This window comes from Labrus bergylta, chromosome 8, assembly GCF_963930695.1.
Source record: "Labrus bergylta chromosome 8, fLabBer1.1, whole genome shotgun sequence".
In the NCBI taxonomy this organism is placed as follows: domain Eukaryota; kingdom Metazoa; phylum Chordata; class Actinopteri; order Labriformes; family Labridae; genus Labrus; species Labrus bergylta.
In genome coordinates, this window is record NC_089202.1 from 19,480,644 (window position 1) to 19,502,604 (window position 21,961).

The window sequence follows — 21,961 nt, forward strand, 5'->3', positions numbered from 1 at the left end:
TCTTCATTAAAATGTTCAATATGTTCAAATGCACTGCAAACCCAAAGTTTCCCCACAACTGATTTAAAAAACTAGGCGGGTCTTCTAGCTTTGCTGTGTACAATATTACTCTTTCTTTTTTCTTGTGTCTGCTACTTCCTTTTGTTTGTTGAGAAAAAATCAATAGCTTATAGTCTGGAGCATTACTGGAAAGTGGATTAGGGTGTGAATACTGCCATGAGGGAATGCCTTTTTTCTCCACTCAGTCGTCTTTGTCTTATCACTGCATGTACTGAACCATGAGGTGGTACAAATACCATTTCAGGCCTTCTAACTATCATAAAATCAAAACTGGTGAGTAATGAGAAAAGTGAGTGAGTCGATAAAGACAATACCTTATCAGAACAAAATATATTTTTTACCAGGCCATAAACATGTCAATTTCTGCTGTCACAATGGACATTATAATACGGGGTGTGTGTGGGACTTCTGGTTCTTTATTCTTCTGCATCAGTTCCATTTTTTTTTACCTGTGTTCATGCAAATTTTTCAAACAATACCTACACTGAACATCCATCTGTGTGTTGTTCGATCTTCCACTTCCCTCTTCATTTGCTGCACGGCAGAAAAAAGGTCCTCTCTCCCTAGAAGCTTTGATGTTTAAAACACGTCCAGTCCCCATGAAAGTCTCCTGGCCTCCATCAGCTCTGTACCAGGTGTAGTTCTTTACAGCTGGGTTTGCATTAGCACTGCAAGTCAGTGTCACATTTGTGTCTTCTTGCACTGGACCAGAGGGACTGACTGACACTGTGGTCCCTTTGGGTGAATCTGAAAAGAGAAAAAATAAAGTTGTATTTTTTGAATATGTAGTTTATTTGTGATGAGGGATAGAGAATGTTATGCCTTTATCCTGAACAAGCCCTGCTAAACATCAATAGAAACAGCTAGTAGGACCAGTGTTGGTCTGTAACGTATCACTAGTAACGCGTTACAGTAATGATATTACTTTTACAAGTAACGAGTAGTGTAACGAATTACTAATGAAATTCCAGTAATAATATTACAGTTACCCACACAAAAAAAAACGTGTTACTACATTACTGTTGTTGTTATTACCCCGCTTCAGATTTATGCAACAAACCCCAGATTAATTTTGTTTTGCACTTCAGACAAGCAGGAAAGTAATGAGCTTCATGGTTGCCAGATATGCGGATTTGGGCATCTTTTTAGGTGCCCCAGAGGGGGCACCTAACAGTCTGGCCAATGGGCTTGTTTTGTCGTTTGTTGTCACACATACCTGGCAACCCTGGCTAGCTTGAAAGATGGAAGCATACATGTTTACTTTCAGCGGATGGAAATATTCCCATTACTTAAGTTTTGTCGACAGGAAAGATGACAAGAACATCACTGTCAAATGTAAATTGTGTCCCAGTACCAGGACTCTTTATACTGCAAAACACAAGACTTCAAAACTCCTTAAGCACTTACAACATCTGACGACAACACAACAACATGAAGCTCGTGTAAATAAACCCCACCAATGAGCTGTGGAGGACAGCTGTAGCCCTACAATGTCTACAAATCCACCAAGACTGGATTTTAATTTTTTTAAAAGCGAAAAAGAACTAATGAAAGTTGTGGCTTATTACGAAAAGTAATATAACAAGTAGTGTAACATATTACTGATGGCAGGGAATAATAAGTAAAGTAATTAAATTACTTAAAGGGTAATGAGTAATATATTCCTTTTTTTCAATAACGAGCCCAACACTGAGTAGGACTATAACAGTATGTGTACTCATGCAGAGCCATCACGGTTTGGTCTTCACCGTTCAGTGCATTCATTTTTATTTATTTTTATTAATAAAATGCACATTCATAACATTTCTGTAATGCACAAGTTTAGCCATCATAGACAGCAGCAATATGTAAAACAGACTAAAGTGGGACAACAAAATTGTAATTCTAGAAGCATATGAAACACTTAAAAGAGAGATGTGCATTAAAACAGGACAGTAATACTGTTCTCCTGGTAAAACAAATAAGATACCTAAAAGCAGGACATCAACGCAGGAGACGTAGGCCTACATGAGACAGCATACCAATTAGAGGTGGGGGAAAATAGATACAGCATAGAATCACAATATTCTGCTCGCGATATGTTTTTATTTTTAATTGCTGAGGGGTTGCACAATTCATTTTGAGCAAGTTGCATTGTTAAAAATGGCTGCAGTTGTTCAGTCATCCGTACATGTTTGTGTTCAGTAAAGTTTGATCAGACTGAAACACCATCAGTTCAGATTGTGAGGTGCTTGCAGCCTTTTTCTTTCATCACAGTGTTGGTCAGTCTGTGGGCTCGACTCCCATTGTGTAGAAATGAACAGACAGAAGTGAGACAAAAAGACTGAGATTTTTTCCTCATTTGACAAAACAAGTTTAATTTTGTGTACATAATATGCAGTTAAAAAAATTGAAATTCAATATATTATATCACAATTTTCAGCCTGACGCAAAATATTTAAAATCGCAATAATATCGTAACGTGACTCAAGCATCGTTATAATATCGTATCAAAGGGCCTCTGGTGATTCCCACCTCTCATTACAGTGTAGACCTACAGTACAGTGTTGCTTCCTCAGCGGATAAACATTTGGTGGAAATATGAAAATATGAACTTTACTATGTTTGTCACCATCTTACTTTGTTTTTGAAATGGGAGATTAAAGTCCAGTGTTACATTCATTTATAATCAGATACAACTGTGACCTTTAACCCTGTGATGAAAACACTGAGTGTGAAATGATCTGTTGACCTCTTTGTGAAAAACATGCAGATTGTTTTCTTTATGTTTAAGTATTGACAGGAGTTATTAAACCACTGTGTGACATTAGTCATCACTGCTGTTAGCTTACGTGCAGCTTGCTGGTTTGTTGTTGCAAGTTCAAAAATGATAGTATCATCAGCGTACATTAGGATGTCTGACCTAATAGCATTCATTTATTAGATCATTTATGTAGAGGCTAAACAACAAACCCTGTTCATACAATGAATACATCTACAATCAAACATCTGAGTGGAGAGAAAAAAAGGTAATCACACATGGCAGTATGCACACCCCAGGTGACGGCCATGCTCGTAACTGTTTGCTAAATGATTACAAAACAACAAACAAAGAAGAGGAAGCATGAATTTTATGTAATCAATTTAATCACAAGACACACATACTCACATGTAATGTCAGCTGTTAAACTGGTGTTCACAGATGACTCAGTGCTGCCATCTTGTTTTCTGTAGACAGCAGTACAGGAGATTTCCTGTCTGTGATGGAGGTGTGTTGCGTTGAAGTTCAGCACAGAGATCTTGACTTTAGTTTTGTCCTGATTCTCCTGCAGGGTCTCCTGACCTTCACCCAGGCCGGGGCTCCATGTCAGATTTGGAGGAAGAGACAGACAGGGAGCTGGAGCAGAGCAGTTCAAACTCACTGAGGTTCCCTCTTTCACCTTCAGTGTGGGCGGAGTCAGAGTCGGTCTGGGTGGATCATCTGTTCAGAAGATACATAAACATGTATAAGCAGTCATTTCTCTCTACTATCAAAGGTTTGATTTATCTTTATTTTAAAGTAATCAATGATAAGGTCAGAGAACTACTACATGACTGAACTGTTAATAAGTTTAATTTGAAACCTACCTTTGACTGAAATTTTCACACCATCAAAAAAGTATTTCAGATCATTGTCACATTGCAATCTAAAATTATGCACTTTGTTGTTTTGAGGTTGCATGTCATTCAGGGTTGTGGTGCAGTCTTTTTTTGTTAGGTCACCGATCAATTGTCCCTTTTGTTTGTGTTGTGGATTACTGCTATCAAACACAACAGGTCCCTTATAATAATCTTTCCATAATGCTTTACAAGTGTTATCTAAGTTTACATTATATTGATCCTGTATGTCAAAGGAGCAGGGGATTGTCACACAGGATCCCTTCAGAACCTCTATAGTCTTTGGTATAATGATCTCAAACTGTCCACACAGGGCACCTGAAACACAAGAAACAAATCCTTATTACAATTATACATTAACAATACAATCCTTATTCATGTTGAGTTTATAATGTCTATATTACTAAAAACAGCAATGTTCATTGCATGTGTCTCTGTTAAATAAACAAACAAAAAAAATGAAGTCATGATGCATTTTATTGATGGCTCTGTTTCTAAAAATCTTATCAGTATGCTTTCAAAGATAAAATAGTCTTCACATAAAACTCAGGATTCATCATTTTCACACAGCTTTTTTACATGAAAGTTGTAAATTTAACACCAAATCTCTACATTATGATATTGTGAAAAGAAAGCAGAACACATTAGTAGCTAATTTCTTTGACAAATATAAGTGAGCATCTCACCTTGCAGCAGACAGCCAATGAGGAGGAGAGTCAGAGCTGCAGCCATCTTTGTGTTTCAGAAGAGGCAGAAAGTCTGGAGAGAATACATGTAGATTTACAGTTTAGTGTATTTCGCTCCAAATAAACTTAGATTTCATTTTGAGGCTGTTGTTGAATGTGATCTTTGCAGAAGTTGCAGATGGAGAAATATCTTCATCAATGTGGAAAAGGTTGGATCCAGAGTTTAGTTAACTAAATTGATCCCAACAAAACTAACAGACTTCAAGGTGTGCAGCTTCTCATTTTAAGGTTTAAATTGAAATATTTCTGCATTTCATTCAATTCAAGTAAAGATGCTCATTATTAAAACATAGAAGATGAAATGATAATAAAATAAAAAAACAAGAAGTTTGACTGCCTGCCTCAAGGAAAAGAAACAAAATTGAAAAATATATTTTTTTTCTTGAGTTAATTTTGTTTACAACCTCTTAAAGGAAACTATTTGATCAGTAATAACGCCCAGAAGAAAAACTGCATGAGAGCTTTAAGATGTTCAAAACTTGATCAAAGTGAATGTTTTTTTCTTTCCCCTGTAACAAAGTTTGTTTGATCATAAAGTAACCTTTATGATAATAGACATGTTGATTTGTTATATCTCCTGAAAAAAGTTATTTAAAAGTGATATAAAAGTTTTATAAACTTACGTTTTTGTCAGGTAGTTTTGAGCAGAGAGGTGAAGGATGTTTAGAGAAGTGAAGCTCCTCATCATTTGGTCACCTTCATAAACAGCATTGAAAATTTGACTTGAAATTTAGGAAGTCAAAAAAAAAAGGAACTATCATGTTCACATTGAATGTTCAGCACTTTTTACATATAGTTTTCATAGAGTGCCACATCATTCCTCACCATAAATTAATGTATTGAGTAAAGTTGTGAGTAATTATGTAAGTGTGAGTGTGTGAACAAGTATGTGAATAAGTGTGTGAGCCAATGAACACGAGTGTATAAGTGTGAGAGTCTGAGTCAGTGAGTGAATGAGTGTGAGAGTCTGAGTGAATCAGTGAGTGAATGAGTGTGATTTTGTGAGGCATGGTCCAGATTGCTAGTGTAAGTGTGTGTGTCTGAATGAATGTGGGAGTGATTACGTGAGTGAATGAATGAGTGAGAGAATTAGGGCTACCTTTCTCTTTCTTTTCTCCTATACTCCTGTAGAAGTTCTGTGTTGTTGTAAATCTTCTGTCTTTGTTTTTCCACCCTAGCTTTCGATGCAGCCTTCTTAGGATTACTTTCATTTGCTCTTCATAAAGAAAGTGAGTTAACATAAATTCATATAAAAATTCAATATCATGCCAATATGTCATTAAATTTAAAAAAATAGTATATCAATAAAGTTTATTACCACAATATGCCTCTACATTACATGGTAGTAAAAGCTATTCATTACGGTTATGAATGACATTTAGCTAAACTAGCAGGACTACCAGGAATTACTTTTTTTAACTTGATTTAAGAGAAGTCCTTATTTCTTGGTTTTTAATAATAATACATTACAAACATTATTGTTATAGCACCTTTAAAAATAGATGTTTACAAAGTGCTTTGAACTACAAAGCAAAGGCAGGAAATCAGGAGAATAACATGATGAACTTCAACAGTCAGGTGACAGAGACATAGAAACAGCAAAATCCCCCTAAACTTAAAGAGAAACTTGTTAGGCTGTACAATGATATGAAGTCTCAATATCTGTAGTAAATAGGCAACTTCCAAACCTACAGCCTCTCCTAATCAGCCCCTTTTTTAAATTATAAATGATTTTCCCATTTGAACTTTTTGTCTTTGTTATTATCGGTTCTTCTGATGTTAAGTTGAGTTTCTTTGCCTTTTGGCTGTCTGATTTAGATACAGTACTGTGCAAAAGTTTTAGGCAGGTGTGAAAAAATGCTGTAAAATAAGAATGCTTTCACAAATAGAAGTAATTATTTTTGATCAATTAACAAAAAGCATTTTGTGAATGAACAGAAGAAACATCTAAATCAAATCAATATTTGGCGTGACCACCCTTTGCCTTCAAAACAGCATCAATGCTTGTAGGTACACTTGAAATATCTCGGCAGGTGGGTTGTTCTTCATGCAATCTCAGACACACTCGATAATGTTGAGATCAGGACTCTGTGCAGGCCATACCATCACTCCCAGGACTCCTTGTTCTTCTTTACGCTGAAGATCGCCCTTAATGACATTGGCTGTATGTTTTGGGTCATTGTCCTGCTACAGAATAGATTTGGCACCAATCAGACGCTTCCCTGATGGTATTACCCTGATGGTATTACATGATGGATAAGTACCTGCTTGTATTTCTCAGCATTGAGGACACCATTAATTCTGACCAAATCCCCAACTCCATTTGCAGAGAGGCCCAAACTTGAAAGGAACCTCCACCATGCTTCACTAATGCCTGCAGACACTTGTTATCTAACGCTCCAGCTTAAGAAACATCGATTTAAAATCATCACTCAAGTTTGGTGTGGTAAGAAATCAAAATTTTATTTTTAGGCCATATCACCCAGCCCTAGTTTCAACATTTATTTTGAAAGAAAATATACATTCAAGAGACCACAGCATTCTTAAAAGTTCTAAAACCAGCAATAGAACTGTAATCTAATTATGCATCACACTCTAGTCTCTAAATTTAACCTGGGCATATTCACATTCAGAGTCCTTCTTCACATTTCTAGGCTTCACTTCATTGTATAGATTTACACTCTCTACTGCATTGCTCGCAACATTTCTGCCCAATTCTCCATCCAAGCGCTTCTCCTCCAGATAGGAGCGACCTGACTGATTTGTGTCCCCAGAGCTTCCTTCCTCCTTCTCGCCTTTGCTCCTCCAAGTCACACTAGTGTAAATCACATCTTTGCTTTCCTCGTTTTTCTTCTCTGAACTTGTCCGGGCATCTTCTGTGTTGTTTTGGCCTGAGCTTGGTAAGTTGGTGCTGATTGGCTCAGAGGTAGTTGCAGGTTGGGTGACACCTGGTTTCTTCAGCTGAGTGGTGTTAGCATAAATGCCCTCATTTGTTTTGTTGAGTTCCTACAAATCAAAAGGAAATGTTGGTTGTAAGGTTATTCTGCTTATTTAAGTGACACTAAGTAGAAAACTGCTGGATTCCAAGGTAAAGTACCTCTTCTCCTTTTCCACTTGGTAGATGTTGGCTCATAGCAACTGTGCTGGCGTTACCTGACCCCTGACTCTTAAGCAGGTTGTGTTGAGTCCTCTGAGCCCTGAAAAAACCAGCAGAGTATAAACCTACAAGAATATACTGAAAATATCTTTGTTTTTCCCTAGTCTAAAGTTGAGAAAAAACTCAGGGAACAGTCCATATTTAATTATTTTAACACTGGTAACAGATCACAGGATCACAGCGTCTGCAGGAAAAATGATGTCAACATGTTGTGCTGAGTGTGGCGAGCATTAGCAGTACTAGCATTAGCAGTACTAGCACTGCCAGCCTTTGGTCCTCCTTGCAGGTTTACTTCCACATGTCTGTGCTTTTTACGCATTGCTCTGGTCAAGATACACCACTTTAACACGAGACAGCCTACATACAACTTTTACTCCATTTTCTAGATCAAAATACAGTCAAACCTCTTTGTGCTATGACATGCCACTTGTCTACTATGCTGGTTTACATCTAGGTAGTAGAGCATTAGTGCCTGTCTATAGCTTTGGCTGGTGGCGGGCAGCATTTCAGCATCAACATTCTTATGTGTGCATGTGCAAAGGTCACAGTACAGGACAAACTCTGTCAAGTAGAGGAAATATTCATGATTACTTCATGCCATAACTTTTTTGTTGCAACATACTGGAGCAAAACTCGTAGGTTTTCCACTCGGACTTCGCTACAGCTGCCTGCAAACATGGGGCTTACTGAGAAGCTGCAAACTGTATCACAGCACACCAATCAGTAAAGAACAGTAAAACACCACATAATGAACCACCTGTGGGCATCCTCTCTTCAGAGTAAGGTTATCAACATTTTTTTTCATAATTTGATACTTTCGACCTCTTTTAAAACAATACTTTTCCAAATCTCCTTTATTCTAATGATCAATAGTACCCAAAAGTACACAAAGCTTTAAATAACTACATATCTTCAGTCATATTTAATCCCAAAGTTGCTTTGAGCAAAAAAGAGAGTAAGAGATCAGCGGTACATCTGAAATTCACGTCAGCAAATACTGATGTTTCTCCAGTCCTTTAGGTGTCTCATAAAGCTGCATATTCATGTTTATGTCTCACAAACAGACGCAGAGCAGAGGACACTATAAATAACACAAATACATTGGCAACATTTTCGATCCACAACATTTGATTGAAATTGTGGGCCTCAATTGAAAAATATTAATTACCTGGATAAGACTTTGCTCATAATACCAAAAAATATTAAACATTTCAAAGATTTTAAATTGAAGACCAGAGGAACACCACATAGAATCAGTATCTTCACTCAAATAAAGAATATAAAATTCCAAGTTGGAGGTTTTTAAACATTTTGCATAGTGGTATTCTGTACGGTTTGGTTTGATTTGCTGTTACCCTACCTGATAACAAAGAGTAGAGCACATACTAGCACCAGGAAGGCGACAATGGTGGCGATGAAGACTGGCAAAATCACTGAAAAATACAAAGGACAATAAGGGATTATGGTTCAAGCTCTTATTCAGAAGAGATTATTATTTGAATAAATTCGGACATCACGTATTAATTATTCATTTTGTAAATTGTTAAATCAGGACATATTAAAGCTTTCAAGAGGAATTTATGTTCACCACTTACCCATTCATAAAGCTTTCTTGTTAATACTTAGTAATTATGAGAACAAATGATGAAATGTGCCGCTTACCAATAAGTTATACTCAGTTCAGAGACAAACCTTGACTTTCTGCAGATGTTGGAAGGCTGTAGAAAATAAATCGCTGAGCAACAGATCCCAGAGAGTTTGAGCTGCGACAAAGCACAGTGAAGTGATCCTTCCTTTGGGCTTGACTCATGGTGATGAAGCTCACGCCTGTACCATTTCGATGCTCATAACTGACTGCAAACTCTTCTGAGTGATTGACAGCTAACCCATCCAAACTCCATTGTAAAGTGGGAGGAGGATTTCCCGTAGACTCACAGGAACAGTTGACCTGGTTAGCAGTTTTGGTGCAATCAGATGAGGACATGATCTGTGGAGCATCTGTAATGGATGTAGGGAAGAGAGACAAGGAGAGAGTCAAGTAAAGCCATGCTGTATCAAATTTGAAAAAGTAAAAGATAAGGCTTATGGCTATAAAAATAAAAAAATAAAAGTTGACCAGCTGTGCGTGTGAATGAAGTGAATGAGGCAAAGAAAAATTCAGTTTCCTCCATGTCAATCGGTTTTCATTCTGGGCCTGTGTCCACAGAGGGCGCTTTTAACGCTGGCAGCGCCTATTTTCAATACAAAACCAGTGTAGTTCAGTGTTTTCAGCACTCATAAGTTTCTTGAGGCCGCATTCACTCAGCTCTCAGTTGAAAACAATTCCACTTATGGAACAGCACTACGCTCTTCTATGTCACATCTCCATAACCAACCTATGGCGTTTTATCCCAGCCAATAAAATTGCGTGCGGACATGAGATCTATGCAACTCAAACAGCCACACGCATATTATTTTTGTGAGCACTTGCACAGCATTCACTTGCAGAATTTATCTGCTCGCGCGAGCAATATTGTATCCTGCAAGGAGAAAACCATGCTTTGAGCACGAGCAAAATCTTACCCTGAGCGCGTAACTACAGTGCTCTCTGGGATTTTTCTTTTTGCGCTCAAAGCATGGTTTTGTCCTCTCAGGATACAATATTGCTCGCGCAAGCAATTTCATTTGAATGATTGTAATTTTACTTGATATGCACATTCTTACTAAGCAGACCTTTTTGGGGGTAAAGTTAACATTTGCTCGTCTCTAATTTAATTATAGAACCTCATATATAACACAGTGTTTCCCCTACCATTCAGGTCGTTCAGGGTGGATTACCCAAAGTGATCTCCCACCACCCTAAAAGAAAGGCACTAAATACTTTATCTATGTAAATTATCCATCCATCCATTATCTATAACGCTTTTCTCCCTTTATTTACAACAAAGTTAATCCTCTACAAAAGAAAGATTTTATGGATTTGAAGTTTCCAATCAAAGGAAATTAAAGTTAAACAAAGAGATTTTCATACATTTTTTAAAATGTAATTGATGAATGACACCTACAATGTACATCTATTTGTCTTGTGTTTGATTGAAAACTTCCCAGTTCATTTTCAGCCTTGCAGAAAAACGGGCCTCTCTTTCAAGAAGCTTATTAACAAAGATTATTTACATTCCTCATTTGTAAAACGCTGCACAAAAGAAGCCTGACCTACCTGCATTTATGCAAATGTTTCAAACGATACCTACACTGAACATCCATCTGTGTGTTGTTCGATCTTCCACTTCCCTCTTCATTTTCAGCCTTGCAGAAAAAAGGTCCTCTCTCCCTAGAAGCTTTGATGTTTAAAACACGTCCAGTCCCCATGAAAGTCTCCTGGCCTCCATCAGCTCTGTACCAGGTGTAGTTCTTTACAGCTGGGTTTGCATTAGCACTGCAAGTCAGTGTCACATTTGTGTCTTCTTGCACTGGACCAGAGGGACTGACTGACACTGTGGTCCCTTTGGGTGAATCTGAAAAGAGAAAAAAAAAAGTTGTATTTTTTGAATATGTAGTTTATTTGTGATGACTACAATTGTAGTTTTGTGTTTGTGTGGCATTTTAAATATAAAGTCAGAACTTTGATCTGCTACATGAAGTCTGCTCGGTGTATAGTAGGCTTTTATTGTGGTAGAGAACATCAGTGTGCACTGCCCATCATATCAGGATTTGTTTTTAGGCTTCGGTGCGCAACTTTATTTACCCGACCAAAGTGAAATACAGGAGAATGATAATCCGTAACATTACCTGCAGGCAGGGCTAACACTCTGTTAGGAACGCACATCAAGACAACAGGTGATACAAAACAGTACTCACAGAGCAACGCGAGACATGAGTCACCGTTAAACTGGACCGTTTGACAACACAATTCTAACATGTCTTATTATCTTAACAAGCTATCACTAGTTTTCTCTGATACATTTAACGACTGAGTGGGTGAAAGTTATGAAGTACAGTACTACATTAGTGCTGTACACATTTTAAAAAGAAAAAAACTTCTTACTCCACTGAATTTATAGAAAATGTTCAGTTTGTTTGCTAGTTGCTTCTCAGATTCAGATTTATGATGTCAAAATATCTTTATGTGCCCTGCTGGCTATATATGTAAATAAATAAATATGCCTATATATTTTTTATTACTCTTTGCTTTAACTTAACTTAGTAACTTAACTTTATATAGGCATACAATGCATTTGACATTGGTCATATTTGTCAAAAAGAAGCAAGGCCATATCTGTCAGTCTAGATTTTGAGCTTTTTATACCTAGATCAAAAACACCAATTGAAATTGGTTATTTGTTGTTTTATACGTTGAGAATTTTCAGACACAACGTTTTTTGCTTTAATCCCTGTTATTAACACAACATGAATATTAGGCTGTCCCAGACGATGTGCTTATCTCCTGATTTCATATTACCCTTTATTTGGTTACTGATTTTTTTCATGTGATTCTAAAACATGTCAGGCAATCCTTGATGACATTGCCCCTTTCAGAATAAATCAAGCCAAACAAAACGCTCTTCCCTTGCTTCCCTTCCAAATCTCCACCAATGCCCACTTGTTATCTGCAGGGTCATCAGCTGGGGTCTACCGCTCGTAGATGATTTGCACCTTAACCCAGAACATCTCCAGTTGAGTTCTTGTTCAATTTGAATCCTCCTGGACTTTAGCTTTGCTTTGAATACGAAAGACTATGATATCCTCCTGAATTTCCTGAAAGACTACATTGGAATAAAAAACACTGCTCTGTACTGGTTTCAATCTTATTTATCTGGCAGATCTTTCTGTTTCGGCGATACAATTTTCCCCATCCCCTTTCCACCTCACATTTGGTGTTCCCCAAGGGTCAATTCTCAGTCTATTATTTGCTCTGGTAATGGGCACCTCTGGGAAAATGTTCAATATGTTCAAATACACTGCAAACCCAAAGTTTCCCCCACAACTGATTTTAAAAACTAGCTCTAGGTCTTCTAGCTTTGCTGTGTACAATATTACTTTTTATTTTTTCTTGTGTTTGCTACTTCCTTTTGTTTGTTAAGGAAAAAATCAATAGCTTATAGTCTGGAGCATTACTGGAAAGTGGATTAGGGTGTGAATACTGCCATGAGGGATTGCCTTTTTTCTCCACTCAGTCGTCTTTGTCTTATCACTGCATGTACTGAACCATGAGGTGGTACAAATACCATTTCAGGCCTTCTAACTATCATAAAATCCAAACTGGTGAGTAATGAGAAAATTCACTCCGCTTACAATGTGAGTCGATACAGACAATAACTTATCAGAACAAAATATATTTTTTACCAGGCCATAAACATGTCCATTTCTGCTGTCACAATGGACATTATAATACGGGGTGTGTGTGGGACTTCTGGTTCTTTTTTCTTCTGCATCAGTTCCATTTTTTTTACCTGTGTTCATGCAAATTTTTCAAACAATACCTACACTGAACATCCATCTGTGTGTTGTTCGATCTTCCACTTCCCTCTTCATTTGCTGCCCGGCAGAAAAAAGGTCCTCTCTCTCTAGAAGCTTTGATGTTTAAAACACGTCCAGTCCCCATGAAAGTCTCCTGGCCTCCATCAGCTCTGTACCAGGTGTAATTCTTTACAGCTGGGTTTGCATTAGCACTGCAAGTCAGTGTCACATTTGTGTCTTCTTGCACTGGACCAGAGGGACTGACTGACACTGTGGTCCCTTTGGGTGAATCTGAAAAGAGAAAAAATAAAGTTGTATTTTTTGAATATGTAGTTTATTTGTGATGAGGGATAGAGAATGTTATGCCTTTATCCTGAACAAGCCCTGCTAAACATCAATAGAAACAGCTAGTAGGACCAATGTTGGGCTGTAACGTATCACTAGTAACGCGTTACAGTAATGATATTACTTTTACAAGTAACGAGTAGTGTAATGAATTACTAATGAAATTCCAGTAATAATATTACAGTTATCCACACAAAAAAAAAAAACTTGTTACTACATTACTGTTGTTGTTATTACCCCACTTCAGATTTATGCAACAAACCCCAGATTAATTTTGTTGCGCATCTCAGACAAGCAGGAAGGTAGCGAGCTTCATGGTTGCCAGATATGCGGATTTGGGCTTTTTTTTAGGTGCCCCAGAGGGTAGTTTTTTTTTGGCCATTGGGCTTGTTTTGTCATTTGTTGTCACACATACCTGGCAACCCTGGCTAGCTTGAAAGATGGAAGTTTACATTCAGTGGCTTGAAAAATTCCCATTACTTAAGTTTTGTCGACAGGAAAGATAACAAGAACATCACTGTCAAATGTAAATTGTGTCCCAGTACCAGGACTCTTTATACTGCAAAAAACAAGACTTCAAAACTCCTTAAGCACTTACAACATCTGACGACAGCACAACAACATGAAGCTCGTGTAAATAAACCCCACCAATGAGCTGTGGAGGACAGCTGTAGCCCTACAATGTCTACAAATCAACCAAGACTGGATTTTAATCGAGCACAGCAAAAAGCGAAAAAGAACTAATGAAAGTTGTGGCTTAATACGAAAAGTAATATAACAAGTAGTGTAACATATTACTGATGGCAGGGAGTAATAAGTAAAGTAATTAAATTACTTAAAGAGTAATGAGTAATATATTCCTTTTTTTCAATAACGAGCCCAACACTGAGTAGGACTATAACAGTATGTGTACTCATGCAGAGCCATCACGGTTTGGTCTTCACCGTTCAGTGCATTCATTTTTATCTATTTTTATTAATAAAATGTAAAGTTATAAAGACAATGCACATTCATATCGTTTCTGAAATGCACAAGTTTAGCCATCATAGACAGCAGCAATATGTAAAACAGACTAAAGTGGGACAACAAAATTGTAATTCTAGAAGCATATGAAACACTTAAAAGAGAGATGTGCATTAAAACAGGACAGTAATACTGTTCTCCTGGTAAAACAAATAAGATACCTAAAAGCAGGACATCAACGCAGGAGACGTAGGCTTACATGAGACAGCATACCAATTAGAGGTGGGGGAAAATAGATACAGCATAGAATCACAATATAATCACAAGATATTATTTTTATTTGCTGGAGGGGTTGCACAATTCATTTTGAGCAAGTTGCATTGTTAAAAATGGCTGCAGTTGTTCAGTCGTCCGTACATGTTTGTGTTAAGTGAAGTTTGATCAGACTGAAACACCATCAGTTCAGATTGTGAGGTGCTTGCAGCCTTTTACTTTTATCACAGTGTTGGTCAGTCTGTGGGCTCGACTCCCATTGTGTAGAAATGAACAGACAGAAGTGAGACAAAAAGACTGAGAATTTTTCCTTATTTGACAAAACACTTCTTGACTTAGTTTAATTTTGTGTACATAATATGCAGTTAAAAATATGAAATTCAAAATATCATATCACAATTCTCAGCCTGTCGCAAAATGTTTAAAATCGCAATAATATCGTATCGTGACTCAAGCATTGTTATCATATCGTGTCGAAGGGCCTCTGGTGATTCCCACCTCTCATTACAATGTAGACCTACAGTACAGTGTTGCTTCCTCAGTGGATAAACAGTTGGTGGAAATATGAAAATATAAACTTTACTATGTTTGTCACCATCTTAATTTGTTTTTGAAATGGGAGATTAAAGTCCAGTGTTACATTCATTTATAATCAGATACAACTGTGACCTTTAACCCTGTGATGAAAACACTGAGTGTGAAATGATCTGTTGACCTCTTTGTGAAAAACATGCAGATTATTTTCTTTATGTTTAAGTATTGACAGGAGTTATTAAACCACTGTGTGACATTAGTCATCACTGCTGTTAGCTTACGTGCAGCTTGCTGGTTTGTTGTTGCATGTTCAAAAATGATAGTATCATCAGCGTACATTAGGATGTCTGACCTAATAGCATTCATTTATTAGATCATTTATGTAGAGGCTAAACAACAAACCCTGTTCATACAATGAATACATCTACAATCAAACATCTGAGTGCAGAGAAAAAAAGGTAATCACACATGGCAGTATGCACACCCCAGGTGACGGCCATGCTCGTAACTGTTTGCTAAATGATTACAAAACAACAAACAAAGAAGAAGAAGCATGTATTTTATGTAATCAATTTAATCACAAGACAAACATACTCACATGTAATGTCAGCTGTTAAACTGGTGTTCACAGATGACTCAGTGCTGCCATCTTGTTTTCTGTAGACAGCAGTACAGGAGATTTCCTGTCTGTGATGGAGGTGTGATGTGTTGAAGTTCAGCACAGAGATCTTGACTTTAGTTTTGTCCTGATTCTCCTGCAGGGTCTCCTGACCTTCACCCAGGCCGGGGCTCCATGTCAGATTTGGAGGAAGAGACAGACAGGGAGCTGGAGCAGAGCAGTTCAAACTCACTGAGGTTCCCTCTTTCACCTTCAGTGTGGGCGGAGTCAGAGTTGGTCTGGGTGGATCATCTGTTCAGAAGATACATAAACATGTATAAGCAGTCATTTCTCTCTACTATCAAAGGTTTGATTTATCTTTATTTTAAAGTAATCAATGATAAGGTCAGAGAACTACTACATAACTGAACTGTAAATTAGTTTAATTTGAAACCTACCTTTGACTGAAATTTTCACGCCATCAAAATTATATTTCAGTCTATTGTCACATTCCAATCTAAAAAAATGCACTTTGTTGTTTTGAGGTTGCATGTCATTCAGGGTTGTGGTGCAGTCTTTTTTTATTAGGTCACCGATCAATTGTCCTTTCTGTTGTGGATTACTGCTATCAAACACAACAGGTCCATTAGTACTTTCTTTCCATAATGCTTTACATGTGTTATCTAAGTTGACATTATATTGATCCTCTACGTCAAAGGAGCAGGGGATTGTCACACAGGATCCCTTCAGAACCTCTATAGTCTGTGGTATAAAGACCTTAAACTGTCCACACAGGGCACCTGAAACACAAGAAACAAATCCTTATTACAATTATACATTTACAATACAATCCTTATTCATGTTGAGTTTATAATGACTATATTACTAAAATCATTGACAGGGATAGAGGTTTCAAATGAGCCGTGGCTAGAAACCTGACTGCATGTTATCTACTTTGTATTTATATGAAGCAATGTTCATTGCACGTGTCTCTGTTAAATAAACCAACAAATAAATAAATGAAGTCATGATACAATTTATTGATGGCTCTGTTTCTCAAAATCTTATCAGTATGCTTTCAAAGATAAAATAGTCTTCACATAAAACTCAGGATTCATCATTTTCACACAGCTTTTTTACATGAAAGTTGTAAATTTAACACCAAATCTCTACATCGTTAAAAGAAAGCAGAACACATTAGTAGCTAATTTCTTTGACAAATATAAGTGAGCGTCTCACCTTGCAGCAGACAGCCAATGAGGAGGAGAGTCAGAGCTGCAGCCATCTTTGTGTTTCAGAAGAGGCAGAAAGTCTGGAGAGAATACATGTAGATTTACAGTTTAGTGTATTTCGCTCCAAATAAACTTAGATTTCATTTTGAGGCTGATGTTGAATGTGATCTTTGCAGAAGTTGCAGATGGAGAAATATCTTGAAATGTTTAAATCTTCATCAATGTGGAAAAGGTTGGATCCAGAGTTTAGTTAACTAAACTGATCCCAACAAAACTAAAAGACTTCAAGGTGTGCAGCTTCTCATTTTAAGGTTTAAATTGAAATATTTCTGCATTCCATTCAATTCATGTAAAGATGCTCATTATTAAAACATAGAAGATGAAATGATAATAAAATAAAAAACAGGAAGTTTGACTGCCTGCCTCAAAGAAAAGAGACAAATGTTGTGTTTTTTATTTTGTTTCTTTCTTTGTTTACAACCTCTTTAAGGAAACTATTTGATCAGTAATAACGCCCAGAAGAAAAACTGCATGAGAGCTTTAAAATGTTCAAAACTTGATCAGAGTGAATGTTTTTTTCTTTCCCCTGTAACAAAGTTTGTTTGATCAACTTCAGAAAAATGCACTTCTTAAAAAGTAACCTTTATGATATTAAACATGTTGATTTGTTATATCTCCTGAAAAAGTATAAAGTTGTTTTAAAAGTGATATAAAAGTTTTATACACTTACGTTTTTGTCAGGTCTTTTTGAGCAGAGAGGTGAAGGATGTTTAGAGAAGTGAAGTTCCTCATCATTTGGCCGCCTTCATAAACAGCATTCAAAATTTGTCTTGAAAATGAGGAAGTCAAAAAAAGTGAACATTCATGTTCACATGAAATGTTCAGTACATTTCATGTGAATAGTTTTCATACAGTGTCACGTCTTTACTTACCTTTCATTTACTATTTATAACAAACATCTCTCTGTACAAATTATTTGTATCTTTAGACCTTAAAAAAACATTGTCATCATGGGGATGTCAGCATTCGATTAAAATGCAAAAACACATGAAAAGCCTGTACTTCCTTATCATGAAGCAATGAAATAAGCAGACTACTCTATAGAATACATTTCTAATAACACAATTATCAATCTCTTATCAATTACCATAAAAACCTGATGTATAAGAGGCACACCCTTTTTCTAGATCCAAAAAGTTGGCTGCATCTATACACTGGTGCAACCAATATACCAGTATAAAATGCTGACACACGCGGCGTCATTACTGACGATTAAAAATACATCCCCATTCTTTCTGTATCCAGATGTGATTGCATGCTGTGCTGGGTGAGAAGGTGACACAAACCACAGCTTTTCTCCCTCACGAGGTCATAATCCTGCATGCACAGAAAACAGTAGTATATTGTTTCATAAATAAACCTTGTTGAGTGCTCTTTTGATTGAAGTAATTCTATATTAAAGTCAAAATGTGACCAGCAGAGTCGTGCAGAGAGCTTGCAAGCTAGGAGTCTGTGCCTCACAACTTTCACTGCAGCCTGAGAGCTCAACTACCGTACTGTAACTAGTAGGAGTGCAAACTCCAAAAAGTGAAAACAGACTGAACTAAAAGAGCGACACAGCTGAACACAAACTGCACGTTGTAGACTTCACTGAACACAATAGAAATGATCAGGCCGGAAAACTTTTTTTCTCTCTCAGAGACCTTCAAAAACATGCCACTTATATTCTGGATTTTATAGTATGACAAAAAGTACTTTCATTCTTACTCAAAGTCAGCAATTTTTTTCACTTTTTGAGTTCACTTTTTCACTTGCTGTATTTGTTGCTTTTGAGCTTTTAGAGATGAAATGATCTGGGAAATACATCAGCTCCTGAAGCTAATTTCAAACATGCCAATTGTAGTGATCGATAGAACTCAACAGTGATCCCCCACTTTTATGGCGGCTCTGGTTCTGAAAGTACATTTCTCCCTTCAAATCGTCGATTGACATTTGAGAAATTCCTTTTGTAAAAAATGTTTTAGTCCTGGAACCAAACCAACTGTTGTTCCACTGTAGGAGGATATCTGTCATACACCACAGGATAATACATCTTATCGTATTGATACCAGGTGACCTGGACATGAGCTTTTGTCTGACATGGTACCACAGCACAGCTCCCCTCCACTGCAGTCACTGTTTTAGGTACAGTGATGTTCCAGCTTCTCACCTGCTGCAGCACAGAGAAGCCTTTGTGTGAGGGAGAGGAGGAAGAGGAAGGGAGGGTGAATGGGTTAGCAAAGTTGGCAACAAATGTTAGTGGTTCAGTGAAGTAAGGCTGATGACAAAGAAAAGTATGTGTCATGCAACAGGAAATGAACAACAGTGAAAGCTGCTTTTGAAAGCAAAGTTTAATGTACAGCCATTTGTCATACAAAGTAACATTATGAGAGCTGTCACTCACACTCGTTTCCTTTGGTGAGGTTATGTTTCAGAATAAAAACATCTAAAAACACTCTTATTATTCGGGACAATGACCAATTCGAAGTCTGGCTAGCAAGCCAGTCTTTCTGTTAAACATACTGTCTGATCATATTAACCGTTTGGTAGCCATAGGTAAAGATGTTGAGAGAAATGTGTGCTAGCTGAAGGTAACTTCATACAGCTTTCTGGTTCATTATTATCTCAGGCAACATTAAAGTGACAGCACATGTGACAGTGTCAACACATGTAATAAGGTAGGCCAGAGGGAATATAAACTTAATGAGAATCAGCAGGAGCAAAACATCAGGTTCATATATTGATATGTTACATATTTTATGATAGAAGATATTTGACAATATTGTCATACTTGATGACTGCATTATGTTCTCTCAGACTCTGCTCTGAGAGCTACTTGCATATTGACTGCCCTTCACATCACCCCTTAGTAGAACATGGTAAGCCCTGTTCTGCAAATTCATCCCATTTATAAAAAGGGACTCAAGGTTGGGAGCACAGGTTTTTCATGTTTCACTGAAGCTTTATCAAAAAGTTAAAACAGAACATAGATATCGACAAGCAATTGTGTTTTTCTTATTGTTTGCACTGCTTCTTTAGTAGGTCTGAATGCTGAAATCTTCTGTAAATAAAGAAAATAAAAAATCTCAATTTATGAGAATAATGACGTTATTTCAGTCTATATCAGAAGAGCAGCAGCCTGTTAAAATTACAAACGTTGAGCATCTTGTTTTACTTTAGTAAAGGTTTCACTTGTTTCACAGGTTTCAAGGAAATAGGCTACTTCCTTGTGTAGTCAGTAAAAAACAGTTAGTTCAAGAGAAGTTTTCACTTCAACTTGCAAGGACTTTATTCATCTGCAAAATGATCAGTGAACAGGACACAAACTGGCTCTGCCCATGAGACACTTTAACAAGGCAGACAAGTGCAGATAACAAACACAAATATAAAATAGTTGTGTTGGGGCTTTACTTATGCAGATATGAAACTACACATGCTTTTGGCACATCATCATTATCACACTGTCATAAAATATCAGGACCCTGAAAACATACTGCAAGAAACTGTGGCTTTTCTGAAGAAAGAACCACACTGACTTGGAGGAAGTTGCGTCTGCAGAGGAGCAGACTTTAACAGTTCTCCTTTCATCATTTTCACACAGGCTGGTCTCGAACTCGTTAGTTATACTTTCCATCCACAGAGCACTTTGTTGGATGCAACAGTGGAAATTCTTAAATTTCCTACTTTATTCTTGAAAATTTGGCCCTAATCGTGGCCCTAATCCTCCGTCGTTAAAGAGAAACTTGTTAGGCTGAACAATTATAGTCTCAAGATCTGTCGTAAATAGGCGACCTCCAAACACACAACCTTATTTTGTTAAAATGTATTTTCCCATTTGAACTTTTTGTCTTGGTTACTATCTGTTCTTCTGAGGTTAAGTTGAGTGTCTTGACTTTTTAGCTGTGAGATTTATTTAAAGATTGACTTAATATATATAATAATAATAATAATAATAATAATAATGCATTTTATTTTTAAGCGCTTTTAAAAACTCAAAGACACTTTACAATGGTTAAAACATAAATAATAGCACAGAAGGACAGACTAACGGACATTGCAGTATTACAAACAAATCATAAAGATAACAACAATAAAGATAACAACATAAAGGTAAATTACAGAAAACAGAAAATACATCACAATTATACATTAAAAGCTTGTTTAAAGAGGTGAGTTTTGATTAGTGATTTGAAAGTAGGAGGGTCGGTGCAGTGTTGAATGTGTGTGGGGAGTGAGTTCCAGAGAGAGGGGGCAGCTATGGAGAAGGCTCTGTCCCCCCAAGTTCGGTGCTTGGTTCTAAGAGGGGGAGGTAGGAGGTTGGCTTTTGAAGAACGGAGGCTGCGTGCAGGAGTGTGAGGGTGAAGGAGAGCCGTGAGGTAGGAGGGGGCCTGGTGGTTAAGGGCTTTATGTGTGAGGAGAAGGATTTTGAATTGGACACGGTAAGGGACAGGGAGCCAGTGGAGATTTTGCAGGACAGGGGTGATGTGTTCGCGTATTCGGGTGTGGGTGAGGAGGCGTGCAACAGAATTTTGGATGTATTGAAGTTTATTAAGGACTTTGGATGATGTGCCGTAAAGGATGCTGTTGCAATAGTCAAGTCTGGATGTGATGAATGCATGGATTAGTATTTCAGCAGCAGAAAATGAGAGTAGTGGACGAAGGCGGGCTATATTTTTGAGGTGAAAGAAGGCGGTTCTTGTGAGCTGCGTGACGTGGTGGTCAAAGGAGAGCTGGCTGTCAAAGATGACTCCAAGATTGCGGATATGAGGGGAGGGGGAGAGAGTGGAGTTGTCTATTGTGAAGGAGAAGTTGTGTATGGAATTGGTGAGGGATTTAGGGCCGATAATCATTATGTCCGATTTTGCGTAGTTAAGAGAGAGGAAATTGGTGTGCATCCATGTTTTTATTTCATTGAGGCAGTTCGTTAGGGTAGAGCGGGTTT